Raw genomic sequence first — 27,472 nt, 5'->3', positions numbered from 1 at the left:
TCTAGCCTACCTCCAGCCTACCTCCAGCCTACCTCTAGATACCTCCAGCCTACCTCTAGATACCTCCAGCCTACCTCTAGATACCTCCAGCCTACCTCCAGCCTACCTCTAGATACCTCTAGCCTACCTCCAGCCTACCTCTAGATACCTCCAGCCTACTTTCAGCCTACCTCTAGATACCTCCAGCCTACCTCCAGCCTACCTCCAGCCTACCTCTAGATACCTCCAGCCTACCTCCAGCCTACTTTCAGCCTACCTCTAGATACCTCCAGCCTACCTCTAGATACCTCCAGCCTACCTCCAGCCTACTTTCAGCCTACCTCTAGATACCTCCAGCCTACATCCAGCCTACTTCTAGATACCTCCAGCCTACCTCTAGATACCTACAGCCTACCTCTAGATACCTCTAGATACCTCCAGCCTACCTCCAGCGTACCTCTAGCCTACCTCTAGATACCTCCAGCCTACATCCAGCCTACTTTCAGCCTACCTCTAGATACCTCCAGCCTACCTCCAGCCTACTTCTAGATACCTCCAGCCTACTTCTAGATACCTCCAGCCTACCTCTAGATACCTCTAGCCTACCTCTAGATACCTCCAGCCTACCTCTAGATACCTCCAGCCTACCTCTAGATATGTTTTTTTAAGGCAACCAATGTATCTTCCTGCTTCTCAAAAAAAAATGTATTAGAGCTTAACAAAACGAGCCAACACCCTTTTTAAAATCCAGTGAACCTCAGTTTACAATAAGAGTTTAACATGTTGCTCATCATTTGTTTCACAAAACTGTTGAAAGATGATTTTTTTTTCGGTATGGGTTTGTTTTTTATTTACATTTTTTTTAGATTTAAATTGAATGAAATTGTGGGCAAATAGTTTAACAGACGTTGGCTGTGTACGACAACTCACAAGGAAAAAGTAGATTGATCTGGATTTTCTTTATTCTGTATTACTTATGAAACCTTTCTAGCGTCCAATCACTGATGGTGTCCCATATATCGCATCTCAATTTCATTGCTAGGATTCACCTCTCTAGCTCTGCAGTCAGCGTCTAAGACTCACAATCATATACAAATTTGGCCATGACAAGGGACCGCATCAGTCTGATTTTGGTGCCTTTGTCTTTAAATATTATTTTAAGTTTTGAAAGGGCTGCTGTGGACTGTGCAATTCAGGCCAGTAGTTCAGGCTTCTTTCCCTCATCTGTTTTTTTTTATGTTGTCTTATTACTTATAGGCTTGCGCGTACACTAGACCTATTTAGTTTAAAACTAAGGGGCGCCCTTACATGAGACTAGATCTATTTAGTTTAAAACTAAGGGGCGTCCTTACATGAGACTAGATCTATTTAGTTTAAAACTAGTTTAAAACTAAGGGGCGCCCTTACATGAGACTAGATCTAGCCATTGCAACACAATCCAAACGTTGTGGGAATCAAAGTTTCGAGCTTTTAGTTTGTGTGGGGATCTAAACGTGAGAGGACAGAAAAGTCGACAGAAAGACAGCACAAACACAATAGATTGCTTTTTTTTACCCCTACAGGAACAGAGACAAACTATTATTGCTAAAGAAACACCAAAATCTCCAGTAAGTTTAAATCTGTAAACATGTGGTCTTAATGTAGTTAGTGATCTGATTGTGGTCTTATTGTAGTTAGTGATCTGATTGTGGTCTTATTGTAGTTAGTGATCTGATTGTGGTCTTATTGTAGTTAGTGATCTGATTGTGGTCTTATTGTAGTTAGTGATCTGATTGTGGTCTTATTGTAGTTAGTGATCTGATTGTGGTCTTATTGTAGTTAGTGATCTGATTGTGGTCTTATTGTAGTTAGTGATCTGATTGTGGTCTTATTGTAGTTAGTGATCTGATTGTGGTCTTATTGTAGTTAGTGATCTGATTGTGGTCTTATTGTAGTTAGTGATCTGATTGTGGTCTTATTGTAGTTAGTGATCTGATTGTGGTCTTATTGTAGTTAGTGATCTGATTGTGGTCTTATTGTAGTTAGTGATCTGATTGTGGTCTTATTGTAGTTAGTGATCTGATTGTGGTCTTATTGTAGTTAGTGATCTGATTGTGGTCTTAATGTAGTCTTAATGTGTTTCTATTGAAGTATATTGTTCTAAATTTGTATTGTGGTCTTATGATGATATTTTGTGATCTTATAGAAATGTTATTGTGGTCTTGTGATGTTATTGTGGTTTTGTGATGTTATTGCGTTCTTATTTCGATTTCAGTGTGGTCTTACTTTTATTTTACTGTGGTTTTAATTTGATGTTAATGCAATCTCCATGGAACTATTTCCATTTTTATCTCTGGCAAACATGACATAATTGGGGGGGGGGGGGGAGATTCCCCTAGTTCTAGATTTCATTGAAATGTGATGGTCTTGTGGTCTGATCGCCCTTGGCTGTGTGGTGTCGTCGCCTTGAGGTCTGCGCTATCATGACATACTACAGACCCGACTAGAAAGCTAGAGGCTAGACTCGGCCTATGACATCACAGCGGAGAGAGACCAAGCCAGTAATAGCCTTGTTTCCACCTAGCTAACTACCCCAATTACCAAACAGTTTTTTGCACAACGAGGCCCTAGGGAAGGTGGGGGTGGCACGGCAAAAGTTGGGAGCTGCTTTAAAAAAAAGGGGGGTGGGGCAATGAAGTCAGATAAAAGCTGCGCTGAACAAATGGACGAAGTCTCCAACAGAAACCTTTTAATGTTCAGATAATTGGACGCGATGCTCGCGTGTGTCTCATGAACTAATGTGCACTCTTAATTCGTATTACACGAGAGACAGAACTCCACCCCCCCTCACTTTTTTCTCTTGTTCTTGGATAACTTACCCCTCCTCCATATGGTGTGCCCTAACTTAGCCTAGTCAACAGCATTGATGGCGCCTGCAATGTGAACACCTCAGGTCGTTTGGTACTTTGTGTGTTCTACTTGTAAGTTTGGTACTTTGTGTGTTCTACTTGTAAGTTTGGTACTTTGTGTGTTCTACTTGTAAGTTTGGATTGAAACATCACGAAATGGTAGATTCAGAAAAAAAAAAAAGAATTAAAAATAGTTAAAAAAAAAAGAAATATTATATTATATGATCCCATGACTTGTCTCTGATCCCATGACTTGTCTCTGGTCCCATGACTTGTCTCTGATCCCATGACTTGTCTCTGGTCCCATGACTTGTCTCTGATCCCATGACTGTCTCTGATCCCATGACTTGTCTCTGGTCCCATGACTTGTCTCTGATCCCATGACTTGTCTCTGATCCCATGACTTGTCTCTGATCCCATGACTTGTCTCTGATCCCATGACTTGTTCCTGATCCCATGATTTGTCTCTGATCCCATGACTGTCTCTGATCCTATGACTTGTCTCTGGTCCCATGACTTGTCTCTGATCCCATGACTTGTCTCTGGTCCCATGACTTGTCTCTGATCCCTTGACTTGTCTCTGATCCCATGACTTGTCTCTGGTCCCATGACTTGTCTCTGATCCCATGACTTGTCTCTGGTCCCATGACTTGTCTCCTATCCCATGACTTGTCTCTGATCCCATGACTTGTCTCTGATCCCATGACTTGTCTCTGATCCCATGACTTGTTCCTGATCCCATGATTTGTCTCTGATCCCATGACTGTCTCTGATCCTATGACTTGTCTCTGATCCCATGACTTGTCTCTGATCCCATGACTGTCTCTGATCCCAAAGGCGCCCAAAGATCCCGAAATTACAAATCCAAATCTTCACCAAGAATTGAACCCGGGACCACCAGTTTGGAAGCCAAGCGCTTTACCGCTCAGCCACAGCGCCTACCTGAAAATAGAAAGCTTTACAGCTATCTCTACACAAAGTATAAAGGGAACTAATTCAACTTATACCACTACATCAGTCAAGCACAATTTATTTTCCAATGTTCGATACCAAACAAAACAATTATTTTCCTATAGTAAATTAACTAATTGTTTAATTTGAAATAAATGGATTCTTGTTTGGTCAGGTACAAGAAATAATTGTTCAAGTTGATCCTAGGGTGTGGGAGAAAAAACAACCTGTACAACAATTGTACCAGACAGACATTGTGAGTTGATAGAAGCTTGGTAAAACAAATCATTTTTTTATTTGATAGACTCAGTTTCAAGACATACACATTGTTTTGTCTCATAGTTACCAAAACCAATGTCAACTACAGAATAGTACATCTAATGTTAGAGATATGAGTTAGTAACTGTTACATTAGAGATATGAGTCAATGTTACATTAGAGATTTGAGTCAATGTTACATTAGAGATATGAGTCAATGTTACATTAGAGATATGAGTCAATGTTACATTAGAGATATGAGTCAATGTTACATTAGAGATGTGAGTTACTAAATGTTACATTAGAGATGTGAGTTACTAAATGTTACATTAGAGATGTGAGTTACTAAATGTTACATTAGAGATGTGAGTTACTAAATGTTACATTAGAGATAGGAGTTACTAAATGTTACATTAGAGATAGGAGTTACTAAATGTTACATTAGAGATAGGATTTACTAAATGTTACATTAGAGATAGGAGTTACTAAATGTTACATTTTTGTTGTTCGGTCATTTTTATTTGTTTCCTCAAACTCCAATATTTTCCTTCTGTCACTTCCTGTTAGGGTTAGGGAGGTAAATCAGGTTACATCAGGGGAAATCATCAAGAGAAGGGGGAGATAACTTGAGTCTATCACGTGCAGACTTGTAAAGTACTCAACTGCACCTGTAGATTTCTCTTCTCTTATACCTTCTTTTTTATCCTCTCTCTCTCTCTCTCTCTCTCTCTCTCTCTACCTATCTATCTACCTACTTCCTCTCTTTTCCATGCATGTGAACGCAGACATACTGCATGGTAGTTTCTGTAACGATGAATGGTGGGGTGGGGGGGGGGGCCTCTGCTCCCAGCAGACACCTGGGCTAACCATCATGTCTTGGTACCAGCTGTGGACCAGGATGTTGTGGGGGCCCAGATCTTTCACCAACAAATATATCCAACGGTTTTATGCGAAATTACGTCACACAGGAAACAGGTAAACACGTTTTTATTTCTGCTTTTTTGGTATTCTGGGTAATTCATAAAATCTCAAAGGTCAATGGAGTTTGTCATGGCGAAAACCTGGGGTGTGACCCGGCACCAAAAGTATGGTTCAACATCGCAGGAATAGACCGCCTACCTGCTCATGTGGGCGTGGCTAAATATGACTGTAGACTGAAGGACGATGTACTTACAGTCGAACAATGTAACTTTGTACAGGTTATGTCTTTACTTTAACCTTGACCTAGATATAATGTGCAAGATTGATGTACATTTACACACGCTTATGTTTCGTTGTTCAGAATGTTATAGCTGTCACATTTTCCAGTTTATCTTTTTAAACAACCCTGTTAAATAGCATTGTCCAGGTTGTATTGTCCAGCTTTAGCAGACAGTCACATGACGCTTAGCATGTCGCTAAATAACAACGGAGTTAGTGTTAGAACACTGTTCTGGACAATGCTCATATTTATTCCGAGGGCACTTCAAAGAAACAGACATGTTTAATTACAAACTGAATCTGGATTGAGGTCACATATTTTCTAGCTCCAGACTTCCAACACAAGGATCTCTAAAGGGAAGTCAAGGAAGTTAGATCAATCTGTCTCGTAGCATCATTTCCATGTTCAGACTGTCATTTATTCAGACGATTTAGTTCAATTGTGTTTCACTACTGGAAAGTTAACAAGGGATCATTCATTCTACATGTACAGTTTGGAGTTATTCAATACTCTCCATGGGACTGTGTTCTGTGTTCCATATCCAAGGGATCCAAAGCTTAATGTGAATTGTTTGTGGTTCGCAATAGAAGTTTATAATTAATACAAGTTAGAAAGACAAATTGTACACAATGTGTTAACAATGTCACATTGCATTATCAAATGTAGTCAAAATTGTTCCATTATCCAATGTAGTCAAACTCGTTGCAATATCCAATGTAGTCAAATTTCTTGCATTGTCCAATGTAGTCAAATTTATTGCATTATCCAATGTAGTCAAATTTGTTGCATTATCCATAGCAGTCAAATTTATTGCATTATTCAATGTAGTCAAATTTGTTACTTTATCCAATATAATCAAATTTGTTGCATTATCAATAGTAGTCAAATTTGTGGCATTATTCAATGTAGTCATATTTGTTCCATTATCCAATGTAGTCAAACTTGTTACATTATCCAATGTAGTCAAATTTCTTGCATTATCCAATGTAGTCAAATTTCTTGCGTTTTTTAGTGTTTACAGTCAAACTGAGTTGACCAGCATCACCAGCCGTTGCAAAGTTTAGCAAATTTTTAAGCCGGACCCAACCCTCATCACTATTGCTGTTTTGTGCCTCCTCGTGTGGCTGGTGGTTATATCAGCCCGGAATGTTCGGCTGGACACTGGGCAGGTTATTCCGGCTGGAGCTAGTGACATTGGCCTTTTTTTTTTCTTTGACGCTTTTCCTCTGCCAGCCCTGTTTATTTGTCCTCTGCGATTTGTGCGCCAGTTTTCACACCGCTCTATCATGTGCTTCATCTCCCAGATGGCAAGGCGAATGTTGAATGTTTTCAGAGAAGCTTTGAGAGTGTCCCTGAGGTGTTTTCTTTGTCCACTTTGTGAGCGCTTCCATTCCCTTAATTAGCCATACAGGAGTCCTTTATGGATGCGCTGCCTTCCATTCTGCAGATGTTGCCTGCTTTTCGCAGCTGGGAATGCATCAGGATTGTGTGGAAGCTTTGCAGACCTGCTCTTCGAAGGACTTCTAGAAGTATCGGGTATTTGGTCTTGTGATTTAACATTCGGTCTATTTCTGAGACAGATCATGAAGTTCATTTTTAGTTCATGTTTTCTCTACACTGTCAACGTTTCTTAAACATAGAGCAATGTAGGGAGGATGACAGCTCGATAGACCCATAGCTTTGTGTTTGTGGTGATACCTCGTCTGTTCCAATCATTTTTAGACAGTCTGCCATAGGATGCACTCGCCTTGGAGATACGCAGGTCGATTTCATTATAGATCTTTCCGTTTCTGGAGAGTGTGCTGCCAAAGGAGGTGAATCTGTCCACTGCATTTATTTCCTGTCAATTTATCTTATTGCTTGGATCTGAGTAGGTTTTACCTGGAGCGAGCAGGCAGTGTTTTTAGTGAGGCCGAAGTCTTGTCTAGTGCAGTAACAATGTTCCTCTCGACACTCTTGGAACCAGCAGCCGGAGAACAAAGACGATAGGACAAAGATAATGTCCTCCAGCACTAGGATTTAGTTACAGTATAAAGCTTCAGTAGTCAGTAATGAAAACCTTTTCATTTGAAGTTCTTACTTTAGTTTTCTCTCCCTTTACAGTCATTTTTATTTCCCTTGCTGCGTACAAAATATTTATATAGATTTAAACTTTTTCTAATTTTATTTTTAAGTTAATGGTCTGTCAGCATTGAGCCTGTTTCTCTTATAGCCCCGAGGCTCGGGATGATAGATTAGAACCTCTTAGGTCATAGACTATAACTTCAAAACGTCACAGTAGGGCTACTCCAACAAGAAAGATGAAAGTACGGTGTACACATAGTCTTGCAGTGAAATGAAAGAATATAGCATCTGACACGTGACAACTAGACATTGACCATTGTTTTTATAATATTTTTTTTTCTTTTGCAGACATATCCCAAGCAACGCCGGGTATCTCAGCTAGTATAAAAAGAATTTCATTCTACTGTACAACTGATTGGAATCTTTTCGAATTCTTTCACCTCCTACTTTAGTTTTGAACGTCCTTGACCTAGGGATATCTTATTTCGTGACTTAAGTTTTTTAAAACAGCAATATAGAAAAAACTTTTTAAAAATCAATTTCTTTTTACAAAGACTATATCAACGCACTCTGTCTGTCTGTCTAAGTATCTGTCTGGTACAACTTTTATACACCTTATTTCTCCCACAACCAATCTAGGATCAATTTGAAATTTTGCGCAATTATTTCTTGTACCTGACAAAACAAAAATCAATTTAAAAAATTTACAAATTGGTAAATACTTTTTTTGTTTGGTATCGAATAAGGGAATAGAAATTGTACTTGACTGATGTGGTGGTATAAGTTGAATTAGTTCCCTTTATACTTTGTGTTAAAGAATTAAAGTTAGAAACTAACAATAGATAGCTACGAAACCTACAATTTTCATTAGCACTTCGCTGGCTCAATGGTTAGTGTGTTGGCTTGAGCCCTCGAGTTCGAATACAAGTCGTACAACTTTTTTTGTATACAAAAAATGTAAAAGCTTTCACCCAGATACACCCTCCCTTTTCCCACTTGTATTCCCCAACTGGTTCAGAGAAGTGATATAGGATCATAGCGCATTGAGAAAAACTAAAAGCATGAAAATTGTACAAAACAAAAACAATCGGTAAAATATTTTTAAACGAACAGATTTATAATGGTTACGGATGGATACACTTAATACAAGCTTTGTTTTTAAAAAAGTATTTCTTTTTTTTTTTCTGGCTTATGTTGGTTTATCCTTTCTCATTCTATTGATTTCTTGGAATGCCAGAGTAAGAAGTCTTCCCCAGTTCTTCTAGGAACGAGATCATGACAACGACTGGAGCTTCCTGTACAAACATTTACAAATAAAATCGTGCTAAAAAAATCGTCATCCAAATTCGTTAGAGCCATTTTAGAAGAAGCCGTTGACCACCAATGGAGAGAATGTAAGTTACTAGAAGGAACTGTTGAAAAAAAAGTTAAATTTTGTTTGAAATGTTTGATCATTAGGCGCGGTGGCTGAGTAGTAAGGTGCTTGAACCGAGAGAGTTCCGGGATCGAATCCTGAAGACTAGGATTTTTAATTTCGGGATCGGGCGCCTTTGAGTCCATCCAGCTCTAATGGGTGCCTGACGTTTATTGGGGAAAAGTAAAGGTTGGTCGTTGTGCTGGACACTGCTGGTCACATAACAGATGCCATATAGACAGTATGGTCAGAAAGAGGAACTTTACTTACAAATGAAATCACCATAAAATACAAATGTTTGAGGTACTAAATGTGTTACATATGTCTAGCACTAGCTCGCCTTCATCTCTAACAACGCCATTATGGATTGGGAGTCGTAGAAAGAAACAAAGAAATAGCGCGGGCTATTGTAAAGAAGGTTCTCAAAAACGTTATCAAGTAACTCCGTCAGTTGCTCTGTCTGTTGGTCTGCGTGTAGATCTGGTACACATTTTGTACACGGTATTGGTATTGATGGATTTCATTGGATGGGAGAATGTTTGAATACATTTATATTGGAAATACTTTTTATTCAAATTAATTTTACTAACAATAACTCCCTCCTAAGCGCATAAAAAATTAAAAATATTTTAGTTAGTATCAAATCCATTGAAACGAATGTTTGGTATTAAAGAAACTAAAATCGAAATTGGGTTAATAGAAAACAAAAGGAGTTTGTGTTGCACAAAATTGTTGGTGGCCCCTCAGGGTCAGTCGTACATTAGGTCACAAAGAAACAAACAGTTACATCCCAACCGTTAGTTTCCTAGACAGACGATGTAGAAGTCTGACTTCTTTTCAAGCAATAAAACAAACCTTTTTTGTAAACAGTAAGCAGACATTGCATATATTTCATGTATTGTGTGGATAATATCATTCCATTAAAAAAATCAACTGCCTATTTCACCTTGTTTTTAAAATGGTAAATACGTATTTGCATAAAAATGCGTACTTTAAAAAAAATACAATAATCTGTTTTAACAGTTGAGAACTCTATTCTCTGATAACACGGACAAGGAAAGCGGCAGTTCTTCTCAGAGTTTCTCTGTCTCCGTACAGAGCCAGCTCTTCATGCGTACCAGTCTCTATTTCACTCAAATGGCTATTTTTGGGGTAAAGGATGTGGTTTACCGTCTCGACGTCGTCCTGGCAGTGTCTGCAGCGTGAATCGAAGTTTGGTTTAAATTTAGCAAAATAGGCACCGATTGGACAGTGTCCCGATCTGTACCTAGCGATTGTCACCTGGTCTTCCCTGTTCACCTGCAATTTTAATTGTACAGTTTTCCGTCTAATACATTTATAACTTAAAAAACTTAAAGCGCTAAATCCAATTTCTCCATCATCTTTATCAATCTTTTTATAGGTTAAGCTGCTACTCTTAGTCTTCCTGAAACGTGCCTATTGGCTTGTTATTAAATAAATATGCACATACATATAAACTATTTCTATAACAAGAAGAGAAGGTGTTACTAAATAAGAACCTACATTTTGGTATAACAGATAATTACACGGATTCAGAAACCCTATCATTGCTACTATACTGTACATGTACCTTTATTTCTCCATTTTCTCATTTCTTCTCAGCAAATAATAGACATTATTTAGGTATGTACTATACAGCATGGCTCTCTCTCACACAGTAACACAGACAAATTGACTTTGTCATTTGTCGAGGCGTTTCTTACTGTAGATGACAAAAGTTATAATTTTCACGATACTTAAAACAAAAAATACAAGGCCTATAAAAATTGAAAGCCTAAAGATCTCAAACCATGTAGCCTCCCTTGTCGGTCAGTATGATCTGTTAGCAAATATTTCACTTTGTCTCAGGGCGAAGTTTGAACATGGACTCACGCCAAGCAACGCTCGAGTCCACGCCCTCGCTAACAATACAGACTATAGTGCTAGGAGATTACAATTTTGTTGGGATTCATTTAAACATCTTAAAAGATCGGACACTGTTCCTAGTGGAATCGATTTTCTTCTCAATTGTATTTTAAGGTATCGCAACAATTAGAGACGTCGACTATTCTGTTTGGGCAACTATTAGCACAAACTACAAATCTTTTTCAGCCCTGGTGTAAAGTCTTGATTTTTAATCCTCTTTATTCTCAACTCCCCACCTCCGACAGCCCTGTCCCTTCTTTATCTTTATATTTTTTTCCCTCATTCTTTATATTTTCTCTCTGTGTCTAAAAAGGAAGAAGATTTGCCTCCCTTGAAAATCCGCTTAAAATCTCCCAGAAACCAAAACATCTTTGGACTTAGCTGGCGAGATGCAAGGAGAAGATAACTCTAATTAGCTCTAAACTAAAGGCTCGTTATGATGAGGACGCTCCTAACGAACGGTAATGTTTCCCTGAAGAGAGGCTAGAGGCAGTTAAGGGGAAGTGTTCTAAGCCTGGTCAATGGGAGGGGGGGGGGGAAGGGCATGTGCGCGGTTTGATAATGGACGTTTAGAGCCGTGAATGACTTGTTTATACGCGGCCTCTGGAGAATTGAGTTGGTCAAAGACACATCTCGATATACACACATGTACTCTAGGTATGGACGCCGGAGACTTCTTTTGGCCACAACTATCAATAGAACAGACACATATGTAGACTAGACTGGTGGATAAGGATATGAATAAAATCACAATACGTCAATACGGTTCATTCAAAATGTTAAGAAAACAAAGGACACATTCTCTTTAAGAGGGTTTTTTTTTTTTTTTTTTTTTTACAAAGCTTCTATCAACTCACTCTGTCTGTCTGTCTGTTTGTCTGGTAAAAAGTTTGCACACATTATTTCTCCCACACCCTATCTCGAATCAAGTTGAAATTTCGCACAATTATTTCTTGTACCTAATAAAACAAGAATCAATGAAAAAATAACGTATTAGTTAATTAACTTTTGGTAATTAATTATTTTGTTTGTCATCGAACAAGGTAAAGAAATTGTACTTGACAGATGTGATGGCATAAGTTGAATTAGCCCCTTTATACTTTGTGTAGAGAATTACGTCGTGACTTAAAATGTTTTATTTTTTATTAGCACTTCATAAGATGTCTACCCCCTCTCCTTGCCCAACTTGCCAGACAAGTGATAGGATCAAAGCGTAGTGAGAAAACTTAAAGCATGCGATAGCACAATCAAGAAACAATTGGTAAAACTTTCTAATCGCACATATTTATTATTGATAGTTTAATAACATGACTGATCTAAACTAATTGATACAATTACACTTAATATACTTTTAAGCGGCCCCCCGAAAGGGGAAAAGAGGCTATTTGTTTTGTGTGGCCTGTCTGTCCGTCTGTCCGTTCGTCCCGTTTAGATCTCAGAAACTAGAAGAGAAAATGAAAATCGAACATCACGATATTTTAGATCATTCAAAGTTCTGATGCAATGGCTACTTTTTTCTTTTCCGAAAGTTAACCATCTAATTTTTTAAATTATCTATGCAAGCAGATTTTTCACAAAAAATACACCACTTTTAAATGAAAAACTTCAAGGGAGGTAAGTCTTTTTACAAAGGTCACATACTTCTTCACTAATAAATCAAACTTCATTCATAGATTCGTGGATTGGTACAAAAAATTCGCATCACAATGGAAAAGGTATCAATGGATCATTATAAAATAGAACTTCCATTTATTAACAAACTCATGGAATAGAATACTAATTCAAATGCTGTTTTTAAAAATAATTTTAATTTTTAATACGTACTTCGTTTTAGTCATAGACTATATATTAATGGACTGCCAACACTAAGGTAACTAAGCATAAGTCCCGTTCACAGAGGCGTCCTTGGTTGCATGACAAATTGACTTCCGGTAGATTTTTTTTTTACTATATAAAGAAACCATTCCCGAAGATTTTTACCACCACTTTTACAGCAAATCATAAATGGAAACTTAATTGTCATAGAAGATGTTACAGATGTAAGTGTGCACAAACCAATTTATGACTTGGATCTATAACTGTAAAGCTTTATAACTGATTTTCTTAGCCAATATAGACTAATTAGCCAAGCCTGTATTTCGTGTATTTTCTTGTTTGCGACATTAATCGAATTGTGATGCCAGTTGGGATTTTTTTTTAATCACATTTGACAATTTACACATATCTCGCATGGTGAATGAACATATGGCAAAATAAGTCTTTTTTGTGAGCTAAAAGGTTGTCGACGTAACAAAAATGACCCATGGAGATTCTCTAAAGACCAGCTTGGGCGCCAACTTGCCTTAGCTGACATAGAAGACAGCACCTACTTCAATAGAAAGTGATTTTTTTTTCATCACATTAGACAATTAATTTTTTTTTTAACAATGTATATTCTAAATGTGAGTTAAATAAGAGATTTACTGAAAGAGTCAATACATTTTTGAGAGTGTCATTTATTAACTTTGCTTATAATGGGTGATATAAGTTAAATCTGCGAGTGAGACGGTCTAAATAAAATAACAATAGTGAGTCAATAAGTCTTCACTCTTTACCAACTGTTGTTTAGATCTATAATAATGGACAATCAACCATAAAAAATTAAGTCAATGATGTATTTATGACTAACTGAAAAAAAAAAATCTGAATAAATATTTCAGCCTTCAAGTTATGAGATGTCATCCCAAATAACATCCAATTCTTCTAAAAGCTATAAAAAGATCTGATACTGTTCCAAATATTTCTTCGCCAAAAAAAATTCTAGAATCAATCGAAAGTGATTGTACACGTAAACATGTAGACTTTCACACAAATGCACGTAGTGACCTATGGCAATAAACTTTATCGTCAAGTACGACCGTATACACTACTATATAGTTTCTTTATTTTATTAATAAACAAGTTATTTATATTTATGTAAATGCACATTCTGAAGTTGGTAAAATCAGAATGTTTTTATATAAATCTGGCTAAATCAGAATTTGTATTTCTAAAAATCTGTTAACAAAATTATGACTAATAATATATCTATTTTGAACGTCAAAACCGTCAAGTTGCTAGATTCTATCATCTGTGTGTGTCTGATAAACCCAGAGAATCAAGATCTAGTCTAGATCTGTATTTTATATAGAATCTAACTCTAGATTAGATATAGGATATAGGCTTAGTGCTTAGTGGTGGCAGTCCATGTAATATATAGTCTATGGTTTTAGTTGAAAGTTATAAAAACAAAAAACGAACTACTTTTATAGCGCGTAGTTTTGACATATCTTCGTGATACACTTGACAACAGTCTAAATAAGACTCAATAGAGGCCAGATGTAGATGTAGATTTAGATTTAAACGTATTAAACAATTTGAACCAAATTTACAACTATAAATTATTAATTTAGGAAAAAGTTTATCTTCTTACAGCTTAGGGGTGCAGATTTATTTATTATGTAAACAGTAGTATCACATTAAGAAGTGAATGTGATGCGAACAGCATAGTGCATTATTCTCCAGTAGTAGGCCTACCAGATCTACATCTAATCCTGATCATAATATTGGTCTAACTCTAGGTCTTGTAATTTTATGATTTAAAGTCATACGAATTCTATTTTAGATCTAGATTATATATCTAGATTCTATACCTAGTCTAAATTCTATTATAGATTCTAGATATAGCCTGGATTCTAGAAATAGCCTGGATTCTAGATTTAGATATAGATCTTGATCTAGACCTAGTCTAAATTCTAAATATAGCCTGGATTCTAGATATAGCCTGGATTCTAGATTTAGTTATAGATCTTGGTCTAGACCTAGTCTAGATTCTAGTCTAGATTCTAGATATAGCCTGGATTGTAGATTTAGTTCTAGATCTGGATCTAGACCTAGTCTAGATTTGAAATCTAGACCTAGTCTAGATTTGAGATGTAGACCTAGTTTTGATTCGAAATCTAGACATAGTCTAGATTCTAGGTCTACACCTAGTTTAGATTCTATGTCTAGACCTAGTCTAGATACTAGGGCAAGACCTAGATATCTAGACTACATCTAGAACGTCTAGAAATCTAGATCTAGTCTAGATCTAGATTCTACATTAATTCTATATTCTAGAGCTATAGTCTAGACCTATAAAGTAGATAGAGCGATTATGATCAGGATTAGTAGGCCTACTAGTGGATAATAGTGCACTATGCTGTTCGCATGGGAAACCGGTTATTTGTGCGGGCTATTTATTTTTTTAATTTCCTAGCCCGTCTACTCCAGTATATTAATCCACATTTTTGGGGAGAGGTACATATCTGGGAACAGTAGAGTCACTAGGGGGTGCAAATGGTGCGGTCACACCGGGTGAAACCATTTTGGGGATGACAACCAAGTTGAAAAAATTATATCTTGGCAAAAGCAGACACATCGGAAAAGATAATTATATTAAAATCTCTCTATATATGCCCAAACATGCCTAGACACATCAAGATGGTAGTTTAAGTTTAAATGTCAAAGCACAACGTAATACCACTTCTGTGTTAAACTATAACAAAAGAAATCTGTTCAGGTGATGTTAAGTCTGTTTCTAATTTTAATTAAATATCATTGTAAAATTTGCAATAACATTTGAATAGAGGTCATAAACAGTTGGATTTTATATTAGAATTGGCACTCATTTTACATTTGAGTAAAAATCAATAATAATAGGTAATCAGCTCACTGTATTTGTTCAACAAAAAGAACTAACTAGCAATAGTGTTTATTGGAACATATTTGAAGAAAGTTGATGGGAAGGGATGACACCCTGAGCTACCGCACCAGGTGCCACCGACACTGTCTGGGAGGTTTCCATTCTATTTTTAGGTGATCAGTTGGATCTCTACTTTTTAGGTGATCAGTTTGATCTCTACTCTACTTTTTAGGTGATCAGTTGGATCTCTACTCTACTTTTTAGGTGATCAGTTGGATCTCTACTCTACTTTTTAGGTGATCAGTTGGATCTCTACTGTACTTTTTAGGTGATCAGTTGGATCTCTACTCTACTTTTTAGGTGATCAGTTGGATCTCTCTCTACTTTTTAGGTGATCAGTTGGATCTCTACTCTACTTTTTAGGTGATCAGTTGGATCTCTACTCTACTTTTTAGGTGATCAGTTGGATCTCTACTCTACTTTTTAGGTGATCAGTTGGATCTCTACTCTACTTTTTAGGTGATCAGTTGGATCTCTACTCTACTTTTTAGGTGATCAGTTGGATCTCTACTCTACTTTTTAGGTGATCAGTTGGATCTCTACTCTACTTATTCCAGAAGAGTTAGAAGAGTCTTATCAAAGACGAAGTGTTGCCCTGTTTGCTTTTATGTGAAAACAAAAACGCTTGATTTTTTTAAATTTTATTAATTTAAACGATCAAAACAAGACTATGGCTTAAATATTCCTGGTCCATTGGTGACTTCGATGGGGGCCGCCTCTGAGTTAGTGTGATAACAAAAACTCTCTTTGTAATCTTGTTTTGTTAAAAGTATTTGTTTATTTTTCTTGTTTAAATGTTAAATTAGAATTTAGATTAACATCAAATTGCATAAGTAGCTAGACTATAGACCTACATCTTTGTCTGCTAGACTATAGACTTACATATCTGTTAAACTATAGAGTATAGACCTACATGACCTACATCTCTATCTGCTAGACCAGTGTTTCTCAAACTTTTTCTCTAACGGAAAACTTTGCACATTCTGAGCATGTGGCGGAACAATGAGCTCATTTTGTAGATAGATTAATTGACGTATTGACCTACTAGTTAATTATTATTCCAGTAGTTCGTGGAAAACCTATTCAGACCTCCCGGAACACTAGGGTTTTGCGGAACACAGTTTAGGAAACACTGAGCTCGACTATAGACCTACATCTCTGCTAGACTATAGACCTACATCTCTACTAGACTATAGACCTACATCTCTACTAGACTATAGACCTACATCTCTACTAGACTATAGACCTACATCTCTGCTAGACTATAGACCTACATCTCTACTAGACTATAGACCTACATCTCTGCTAGACTATAGACCTACATCTCTGCTAGACTATAGACCTACATCTCTACTAGACTATAGACCTACATCTCTACTAGACTATAGACCTACATCTCTGCTAGACTATAGACCTCCATCTCTACTAGACTATAGACCTACATCTCTGCTAGACTATAGACCTACATCTCTATCTGCTAAACTAAATAAAAGGATCGAATCAGAAACATAACAAGATGATACTAACATACATGGGCGTACCCAGGGTGTGAGGTTACTCCCCCCCCCCCAATGGAAATTTCTCCTCCCTGCAGCGGGGCGTTGAATTTTATGATTGATTTTTGATTTGCTTTTGTTTATATTAGGTGAGATTTTAATTTTAAACCATTATTTGCCCCAGCTCAGCCAAAGGGGTAAGACCCCTCATCTATAAAACAAAAAAGCAATACAACGACAGTCACTAAATTCTATGAGTGTAGCCAATGGGAGTTTAAAACCCCCTACGGATTTTTTTTTACTTTATGATAAAACCCCTACTTCAATATAAGACTAAAGCATACAACAGTCACCAGATACTATGAACGTAGCCAAGAGGTGTTTTGTGTTTAAACCCCCCCCCCCATCAGAGGGCTTTAACTTAAGCACCCCTACTGAGGTTTTGAGTTTACAACCCCCTTTTCAATATTATTCTAAAGCTAACTAGTCACCAAATTCTATGAGCGTAGCTAAGGGGGTTTTTGAGCTTGTTTTAAATAAAACCTCCAGAGTTTTTTAGTATAATACAGCCCAACAGATGGTTTTGACGATAAAACTTCCCTTTTTGATTAAAATCTAAAGCAAACTACAGTCACCAATTCCATGAGCGTAGCCAAGAGGGGTTACAAATTTTTACCAGTCGCTGGGCTCCATTAAAAAAGTGCAGTGAATCAACACTTCTGTGTGTGTGTGTTTGTGTGTGTGCATGAATGATGATGAATGACCGAAGAAAATATTATCTTGTTAAAATAAACATTTCAAACTAAAACGACAGTCTCGTTCTTTTCGTCAATGACGTCACTCTCTATAAAAGCAAGATCTACAGTCACTCTATATGAAAGCAAGATCTACAGTCACTCTATATGAAAGCAAGATCTACAGTCACTCTATATGAAAGCAAGATCTACAGTCACTCTATATGAAAGCAAGATCTACAGCTACTCTAAGTTCTCTGGCTGAGTGGTTTGTTTTACATTTTGAAGTCATTCGGCTCAACCCAAGCACATGTGAAAGATAATTCCCTAAATTCCGTAAACTCTATCCAGCAGATATCTATGGCAATGAAGTCTATCCAGCAGATATCTATGGAACTGAACGATGAATGGACTGGCATTGAACTTCCTTTGAAGCGGTGGCATTGATGCCATGAATCAAGAGACTTCCGATGAAGATTTCACAGCTATCACTAAATGGAATTTCGTCCCCAAAACATGTTTTTCTTTGATCCGACAACTCCCTGGCCAGCAAGTCCAGTCAAGTTACATAGTAAGCAGGCCAGCATGTCCAGTCAAGTTACATAGTAAGCAGACCAGCATGTCCAGTTAAGTTACATAGTAAGCAAACCAGCATGTCCAGTCAAGTTACATAGTAAGCAGGCCAGCATGTCCAGTTAAGTTACATAGTAAGCAAACCAGCATGTCCAGTCAAGTTACATAGTAAGCAAACCAGCATGTCCAGTCAAGTTACATAGTAAGCAAACCAGCATGTCCAGTTAAGTTACATAGTAAGCAAACCAGCATGTCCAGTTAAGTTACATAGTAAGCAAACCAGCATGTCCAGTTAAGTTACATAGTAAGCAAACCAGCATGTCCAGTTAAGTTACATAGTAAGCAAACCAGCATGTCCAGTCAAGTTACATAGTAAGCAGACCAGCATGTCCAGTCAAGTTACATAGTAAGCAAACCAGAATGTCTAGTCAAGTTACATAGTAAGCAGGCCAGCATGTCCAGTCAAGTTACATAGTAAGCAGACCAGCATGTCCAGTCAAGTTATATAGTAAGCAGACCAGCATGTCCAGTCAAGTTACATAGTAAGCAGACCAGCATGTCCAGTTAAGTTATATAGTAAGCAGGTCAGCATGTCCAGTTAAGTTACATAGTAAGCAGACCAGCATGTCCAGTCAAGTTACATAGTAAGCAGGTCAGCATGTCCAGTCAAGTTACCTAGTAAGCACACGCAACAAGCAGGCAAGACATGAAAACTTTTCAACATGATTTCAGTCTTGCAATGGACTTCAAGTCATAGACTTGAGGAAACATCATGAACTACAGGAAACTCCATTTCAATGCCAGTGAACAGTCAGACTGGGAGCTTTCTGAACGGAACTATGACATGAGATACAAGGGAAGCAACTCAAACAAGTTCATTTCATGTTGACGTTCAAACAAAATGAACATGAAATGGGAAGAAATAAAACACCAACTTTTTTTCTTTTCTCTGTGTCATATCTCTGCAGCTCTCACTCAAACTTTTTTTTTTTCTTAAATCGTACAAGTGAACATCAACTGTGCTCCCCCTCCACACACACACAAAAAAGGTGAAACTTACAAGTGAGTCTATGAACTCTCAAACAGACAGGAGATCTGAAGTTCTAGTCTGGGGCTCACATCTAAAGTTCTAGTCTGGATGTTCACATCTACAAGTTGTTGCTCCCTATTCCAACTTTGAAGGTAGTTTAAGTTTTTACTTGTATCATTAGCTCCACGCTAGGAAAAAAATTGAATATTTATTTCGAGATCCAATGTAGCCTAACACTTAGTTGTGTGACTGGTAGTGAGACTGGTAGTGAGACTGGTAGTGAGACTGGTACTGTGACTGAATCTCTATAACTGACTCCTTAAATCCGTCTTAGCCATTTTGTCGAGACACATTTTGTCTTTTTTTTTCAATTTTGACAGATGACTTCCACGTCTCACATGCACATGTTGCTGTTAGGATGACGATTGTGCTAAAAGATGTATTTTTTGTCTCAAGTCCAACGGCTTGGCTTGTCCAAATAGACTACAGCCTTTGGAAAATGCTCCCTGACTTTCCTATTTGGCATGCTACATCATGGTAGGCATCTCCATCATTTGTTATGATGCTGCCAAGGTATGTGAACTTGTCCAATTTTCACTCGCCAAGTCTGACGGGAGCTCCTTTTGCATTATATCCCACTCCACAATGTTAGTTTTATCCAAGTTTATGCGGAGGCCAATTTAGGATGCCTCTAAGCTCTCAGTCATTTCTTGTATGCATTTATTTGTATTTATTTATTATTATTTTTTTTTTTTTGAACCAGAGCAGAGCAGAGCAGCAAATAAGTGCTGGAATGACCTGCAGTGTGCAGCCGAACATTCCAGGCCCACTTAAGTGCCCAGTGTGCAGCCGAACATTCCAGGCACACTTAGGTCTCACCATTCACATGAGGAGACAAAAAAAAACGGGTGCAAAACCCTCAGACCCCTGGATATATGTTGTTATGACTCTGGTGGTGGTGCGGGTAGCCAGCCGACGCCAATCACCTCAGGTCAGAACTAGTCGAGCGGTCAACTGTGACGATTGGAAACGGTCAACAGCGATGACTGGCGAAGTTTCAAGAAACATCTAAAGTGAACACTTCCCAGGCCAGTCACGTCAGATGTAGTCATGTGATCTAACAAAAATGTCGAGTGACGTTCCGTCGGTTTCTGGAAAGCCAGCGGGGACCCATTTATAGATCGAAGGTGTCGCAGTCAAGCACAGTTCACTATAGCACAGTTCAGTGAGGTTCAGTGGTGTGGTTCTGTACGGCGTATTACAACGGTTCGGTGCGGAGTAGTGTCAAGACACCTCTCGAGTACGAGACGACGTCTTGGTGTTGTGATCAAGACGACACAACGAGCCCAATATGTGAAGCGGAGAGGCAGCGGAGTTGATACATTAGTACAAGAGTTGATACAGCAGTACAAGAAGCAGTACAAGAGTTGATACAGCAGTACAAGAAGCAGTACAAGAGTTGATACAGCAGTACAAAAGTTGATACAGCAGTACAAGAAGCAGTACAAGAGTTGATACAGCAGTACAAGAAGCAGTACAAGAGTTGATACAGCAGTACAAGAAGCAGTACAAGAGTTGATACAGCAGTACAAGAAGCAGTACAAGAGTTGATACAGCAGTACAAGAAGCAGTACAAGAGTTGATACAGCAGTACAAGAAGCAGTACAAAAGTTGATACAGCAGTACAAGAAGCAGTACAAGAGTTGACACAGCAGTACAAGAAGCAGCACAAGAGTTGATACAGCAGTACAAGAAGCAGTACAAGAGTTGATACAGCAGTACAAGAAGCAGTACAAGAGTTGATACAGCAGTACAAGAAGCAGTACAAGAGTTGATACAGCAGTACAAGAAGCAGTACAAGAGTTGATACAGCAGTACAAGAGTTGATACAGCAGTACAAGAAGCAGTACAAGAGTTGATACAGCAGTACAAGAAGCAGTACAAGAGTTGATACAGCAGTACAAGAAGCAGTACAAGAGTTGATACAGCAGTACAAAAGTTGATACAGCAGTACAAGAAGCAGTACAAGAGTTGATACAGCAGTACAAGAGTTGATACAGCAGTACAAGAAGCAGTACAAGAGTTGATACATCAGTACAAGAGTTGATACAGCAGTACAAGAAGCAGTACAAGAGTTGATACAGCAGTACAAAAGTTGATACAGCAGTACAAGAGTTGATACAGCAGTACAAGAAGCAGTACAAGAGTTGATACAGCAGTACAAGAGTTGATACGGCGGTACGGTTGTTAACGGAGAACTATTTGTACAGTCGTGTAACGTGTTGCCAATGGTACAGTGTTGGCTGTGATATATTGGACATTAAACTGTTAAATTCTGGAGCCCTGAGTTGTCAAGTTCTGTAAGTTGGTGTTGTCTTGACAAGCAGATGGCAGAGAACATGTATAGTGGGAATAGTTACAATATAAATATAAATATATCAATCAGTACTGTACGCTGTGTATACAAATCTATTTTGTTTTTAAAACTAAGTTTATATTTGAGTGAAACTGCATCAATAATTTTGAATCAATCATGTAATTAATTTTTGATAGATCTAGACCAATAATAAATTTAATACATTTATTCGAATGGAATTATTTTCATTATAGTAGTCTAGCGCAACTTTTACCATGCACTATGCTCTAGGGTCCAATCACTTTTAAGGACCAATGTTGGTGAAGGGGGGGGGGAGCTGCCTTTTCAAAAGCAGTTTTAAACGAAAGGTAGCTCAAGTGTGAATTGAAGCCTCCATGAAGAAAGGCCGACGTGCTAACCACTGAGCTATTCAAGTACTTATAAAAGTAGAAGGTTTTATAGACTATTGTTAAACATTTTTAGCGAGCGATTCAGATTGTATAAGCTTAGTACATTTTCTAGATAAAACAAGATTAATTTATTACGTCTACTTAATTAATAATTGCTTAATTTGTTTTTATTGATGTGTTATCATCGACAATAAATATTTATTGCTAAGCATCAACTTGGTAAGTGGGAGAAACAACGTGTACAGGAGTCCACCCAGACAGACAGACAGACGGAGTGAGTTAATAATAAGCTGTATAAATGACGGGGACCAATGACAGAATGAATGAATGTGAATTTAGACAACAACATGATGGAAAAGTGAATGTAGATAATAACATGATGGAAATGTGAATGTAGATAATAACATGATGGAAATGTGGATGTAGATAATACAATGATGGAAATGTGAATGTAGACAATAAAATGATGGAAATGTGAATGTATACAATAAAATGATGGAAATGTGAATGTAGACGATAAAATGATGGAAATGTGAATGTATACAATAAAATGATGGAAATGTGAATGTAGACAATAAAATGATGGAAATGTGAATGTAGACAATAAAATGATGGAAATGTTGTGAATTTAGACAATAACATGATGGAAATGTGAATTTAGACAATAACATGATGGAAATGTGAATGTAGATAATAACATGATGGAAATGTGAATGTAGACAATAAAATGATGGAAATGTGAATGTAGACAATAAAATGATGGAAATGTTGTGAATTTAGACAATAACATGATGGAAATGTGAATTTAGACAATAACATGATGGAAATGTGAATGTAGATAATAACATGATGGAAATGTGAATGTAGACAATAAAATGATGGAAATGTGAATGTAGACAATAAAATGATGGAAATGTGAATGTATACAATAAAATGATGGAAATGTGAATGTAGACAATAAAATGATGGAAATGTTGTGAATTTAGACAATAACATGATGGAAATGTGAATTTAGACAATAACATGATGGAAATGTGAATGTAGATAATAACATGATGGAAATGTGAATGTAGACAATAAAATGATGGAAATGTGAATGTAGACAATAAGATGATGGAAATGTGAATTTATTGTTCATTTAGAGTTTCAAACAAAATTTGTTTCACTTTCTGAATCTTATTTCAGTTTCTATCCTAGAACTATTTTGTGTAAGAAACATTCAAACTCTTGAAATCTTTGACCACAAAAGATACAATAATACTCATAAAAGACGTGACCACAAAACTCTAAGCGCACGGGGCTGGGGGGAGGATGGTTGGACGGATAGTTAATTACATTTTCTTCATTTCCAATTTCCACCAAAGCAAGAAACTAGAAGCTGTGGGTAGGGAAGGGGAAAGAACAAGTTGAGAGAACAGCGAGATAATGAGTAGTCGTCCCTTGTCCGGACGTGTCTTTTTAGTGTTGAATAGTGACTCACGGTGCCCTCCAAAAAGACAGCATTCATACCCAAACTTCAACAGACAAAACACAAAGCGACCGCCCACACACACACAAGAAATGGGTCGGGAGGGTGGGGGGGGGACATGATAAAAGAAGAGACTTAAAAGTTAGCATCAATAAAGTTGGATTGAAGTCAGCCATCTCTACATCTCTCTGCCACTGGAGGAACTCTTCCTTCTTTGGCTTTTTTTTTTGTTAAGATGGTGGGCGTGGAGAAAATGATTTCTGCTATCGTCGATCATATCCAAGATAAATGGACAGGACTGGGGAGCCCATCTAGTCTGGCCAACTTGATTAATAATACAGTCCTCACTCGTGAGCTGCTCTCACAAAATTAGAACTCATCTTCCATGGGTTTGATTAATAATGCGGTCACTCCCTCCAGCCACAGTGCGGTCTCACATCTAAGCAATCAGTGAGAGAGAGAGACAAGAGACCTTTTTTGTGTGTGTTTACCTTGAGTTTTGATAGTAAGTCTTACAAAAGTAGACAACTAATGGTATTATTGAATGAAAAGATGGACAAATACAAACGTCATGTATTTATCGTCACTCTGAGGAAACAATAGCTATGAAATATTACTCTTCAGTGTGCTAATACACTGACCTATGAAATATTACTCTTCAGTGTGCTAATACACTGACCTATGAAATATTACTCTTCAGTGTGCTAATACACTGACCTATGAAATATTACTCTTCAGTGTGCTAATACACTGACCTATGAAATATTACTCTTCAGTGTGCTAATACACTGACCTATGAAATATTACTCTTCAGTGTGCTAATACACTGACCTATGAAATATTACTCTTCAGTGTGCTAATACACTGACCTATGAAATATTACTCTTCAGTGTGCTAATACACTGACCTATGAAATATTACTCTTCAGTGTGCTAATACACTGACCTATGAAATATTACTCTTCAGTGTGCTAATACACTGACCTATGAAATATTACTCTTCAGTTCTCTGTTCTATCTTATTGAGTCGAACTAGTGCTAATAAACTGACCTATGAAACAGAAGAGAGTTACTTTTAAAAAAAAGTGGTTAACAGAATAAACAAAGATTGCTTAGCAGTGGCACAACAGAATAAACAAAGATTGTTTAGCAGTGAAACAACAGTAGAAACAAAGATTGTTTAGCAGTGAAACAACAGAAGAAACGAAGATTGTTTAGCAGTGAAACAACAGAAGAAACAAAGATTGTTTAGCAGTGAAACAACAGTAGAAACAAAGATTGTTTAGCAGTGAAACAACAGTAGAAACAAAGATTGTTTAGCAGTGAAACAACAGTAGAAACAAAGATTGTTTAGCAGTGAAACAACAGTAGAAACAAAGATTGTTTAGCAGTGAAACAACAGTAGAAACAAAGATTGTTTAGCAGTGAAACAACAGTAGAAACAAAGATTGTTTAGCAGTGAAACAACAGAAGAAACAAAGATTGTTTAGCAGTGAAACAACAGAAGAAACAAAGATTGTTTAGCAGTGAAACAACAGAAGAAACAAAGATTGTTTAGCAGTGAAACAACAGAAGAAACAAAGATTGTTTAGCAGTGAAACAACAGAAGAAACAAAGATTGTTTAGCAGTGAAACAACAGAAGAAACAAAGATTGTTTAGCAGTGAAACAACAGAAGAAACAAAGATTGTTTAGCAGTGAAACAACAGAAGAAACAAAGATTGTTTAGCAGTGAAACAACAGAAGAAACAAAGATTGTTTAGCAGTGAAACAACAGAAGAAACAAAGATTGTTTAGCAGTGAAACAACAGAAGAAACAAAGATTGTTTAGCAGTGAAACAACAGAAGAAACAAAGATTGTTTAGCAGTGAAACAACAGTAGAAACAAAGATTATTTAGCAGTGAAACAACAGTAGAAACATAGATTGTTTAGGAGTGAAACAACAAAAGAAACAAAGATTGTTTAGGAGTGAAACAACAAAAGAAACAAAGATTGTTTAGGAGTGAAACAACAAAAGAAACAAAGATTATTTAGCAGTGAAACAATGTTGTTGTGAGGATGAAGAATTCAAATACAAAGTGACGTCATTTACGGTCATTACGTCTGGTGACGACAGATGAGGTCACATGGGGTTATCTTTTCCCCTTCCCGCCCGCTCGAGGTTCAAATCTAATCTAGTGAGGTGATCCAACAACAATTCAAATCTAATCTAGTGAGGTGATCCAACAACAATTCAAATCTAATCTTGTGAGGTGATCCAACAACAATTCAAATCTAATCTAGTGAGGTGATCCAACAACAATTCAAATCTAATCTTGTGAGGTGATCCAACAACAATTCAAATTTAATCTTGTGAGGTGATCCAACAACAATTTAAATCTAATCTTGTGAGGTGATCCAACAACAATTCAAATCTAATCTTGTGAGGTGATCCAACAACAATTCAAATTTAATCTTGTGAGGTGATCCAACAACAATTCAAATTTAATCTTGTGAGGTGATCCAACAACAATTCAAATTTAATCTTGTGAGGTGATCCAACAACAATTCAAATTTAATCTAGTGAGGTGATCCAACAACTATTCAAATTATTTTTTATTGAAGATTTTCAAAAGAAACTCAACAATGTCAAGGACCCTAACTTTAACCTCAATGTTGTTAAGTAAATAAAAAAAATAGAGAACTGAAATTCTAAGCCACAGACCTATTTATATTATATGTACACTAGACATGGAGATCTTTTTTTAAAAGTTAAAACAAGGCGTTGTTTTGTAAAGTAGTTATAAGAAGTAAATTTTTTTTAACCCTAACCTATGTAACATATAGATCTAGATCTAGTAATTGAACATCGACAAATGAATACTCTCGTCTCATAATTATAATTTTGCAATGTTGAGATACATCATCTAGAAAGACCTCTTTGGTCATCTATTTGAATATACATAGGATTGACTAAAATCAATCGTCGTGAATTATTTCCATCTAGGATTTTCGAAACATTATCTGAATGGAAACAAACAGGAAATGGCTTTATTTTATGAATTTCATGAATATATAGTTCTGTGATTAATACATAACAGTCTATATATATAGGTCTGTGAGTTGATCCATCGCGGATAAGAATTTGTTTCCGTTTTCCAGTCTAGATAAAATATATATAGGTCTGTGTTCTAAGTATACTTTCGTTATTGAATGCACTAGCCTATAATTTTAAAATACGATACATTGCTTTATCCGGGCCTTGCAAATTGGTCTTTAAATAAATGTGAAGCTGTGCCACTGTTCTAGAGTGAAAGTCTAAAGCTTCCTTTCTATTCAGATGTTGGCTATAAACGGAAGATCTTACAAAATATGTTTCTACAGTGTGAACTAGTGGCTCAAGAATTATCGCAAACCTTTGAAACAAAAACACCAAAACGTTTTCTTGATTTTATTTATTTACACCGGATACATCAAACAGTGAGCTATTTATAGTTTCCCGCCAAGTTTGAACATCTCACAAAAATATAAATAAAAACATTTTTGTTTATAGAGTACGTAGACTATACATAGTGCTACATGAAATTTATCTTCTTAGTACTTGGGATTTTGGGGGGGGGGGTAACAATTCTAGACTGTGTCTATTTGAAAGACAAAAAAGAGAAGAAAAAAAAATGGTTTTGTTTCCTTACATTGGAACTGAGACTTCATTTCCATACATTCCAATAATTGCATTGTCACATCCAACAGAGTTCACTCTACAAATAATTGCATTGTCACATCCGACAGAGTTCACTCTACAAATAATTGCACTGTCACATCCGAGAGTTCACTCTACAAATAATTGCACTGTCACATCCGAGAGTTCACTCTACAAATAATTGCATTGTCACATCCGACAGAGTTCACTCTACAAATAATTGCACTGTCACATCCGAGAGTTCACTCTACAAATAATTTCATTGTCATATCCGACAGAGTTCA

The sequence above is a fragment of the Biomphalaria glabrata genome, chromosome 1 (assembly GCF_947242115.1).
Source record: "Biomphalaria glabrata chromosome 1, xgBioGlab47.1, whole genome shotgun sequence".
Lineage (NCBI taxonomy): Eukaryota > Metazoa > Mollusca > Gastropoda > Planorbidae > Biomphalaria > Biomphalaria glabrata.
This window is presented reverse-complemented; position numbering follows the sequence as displayed.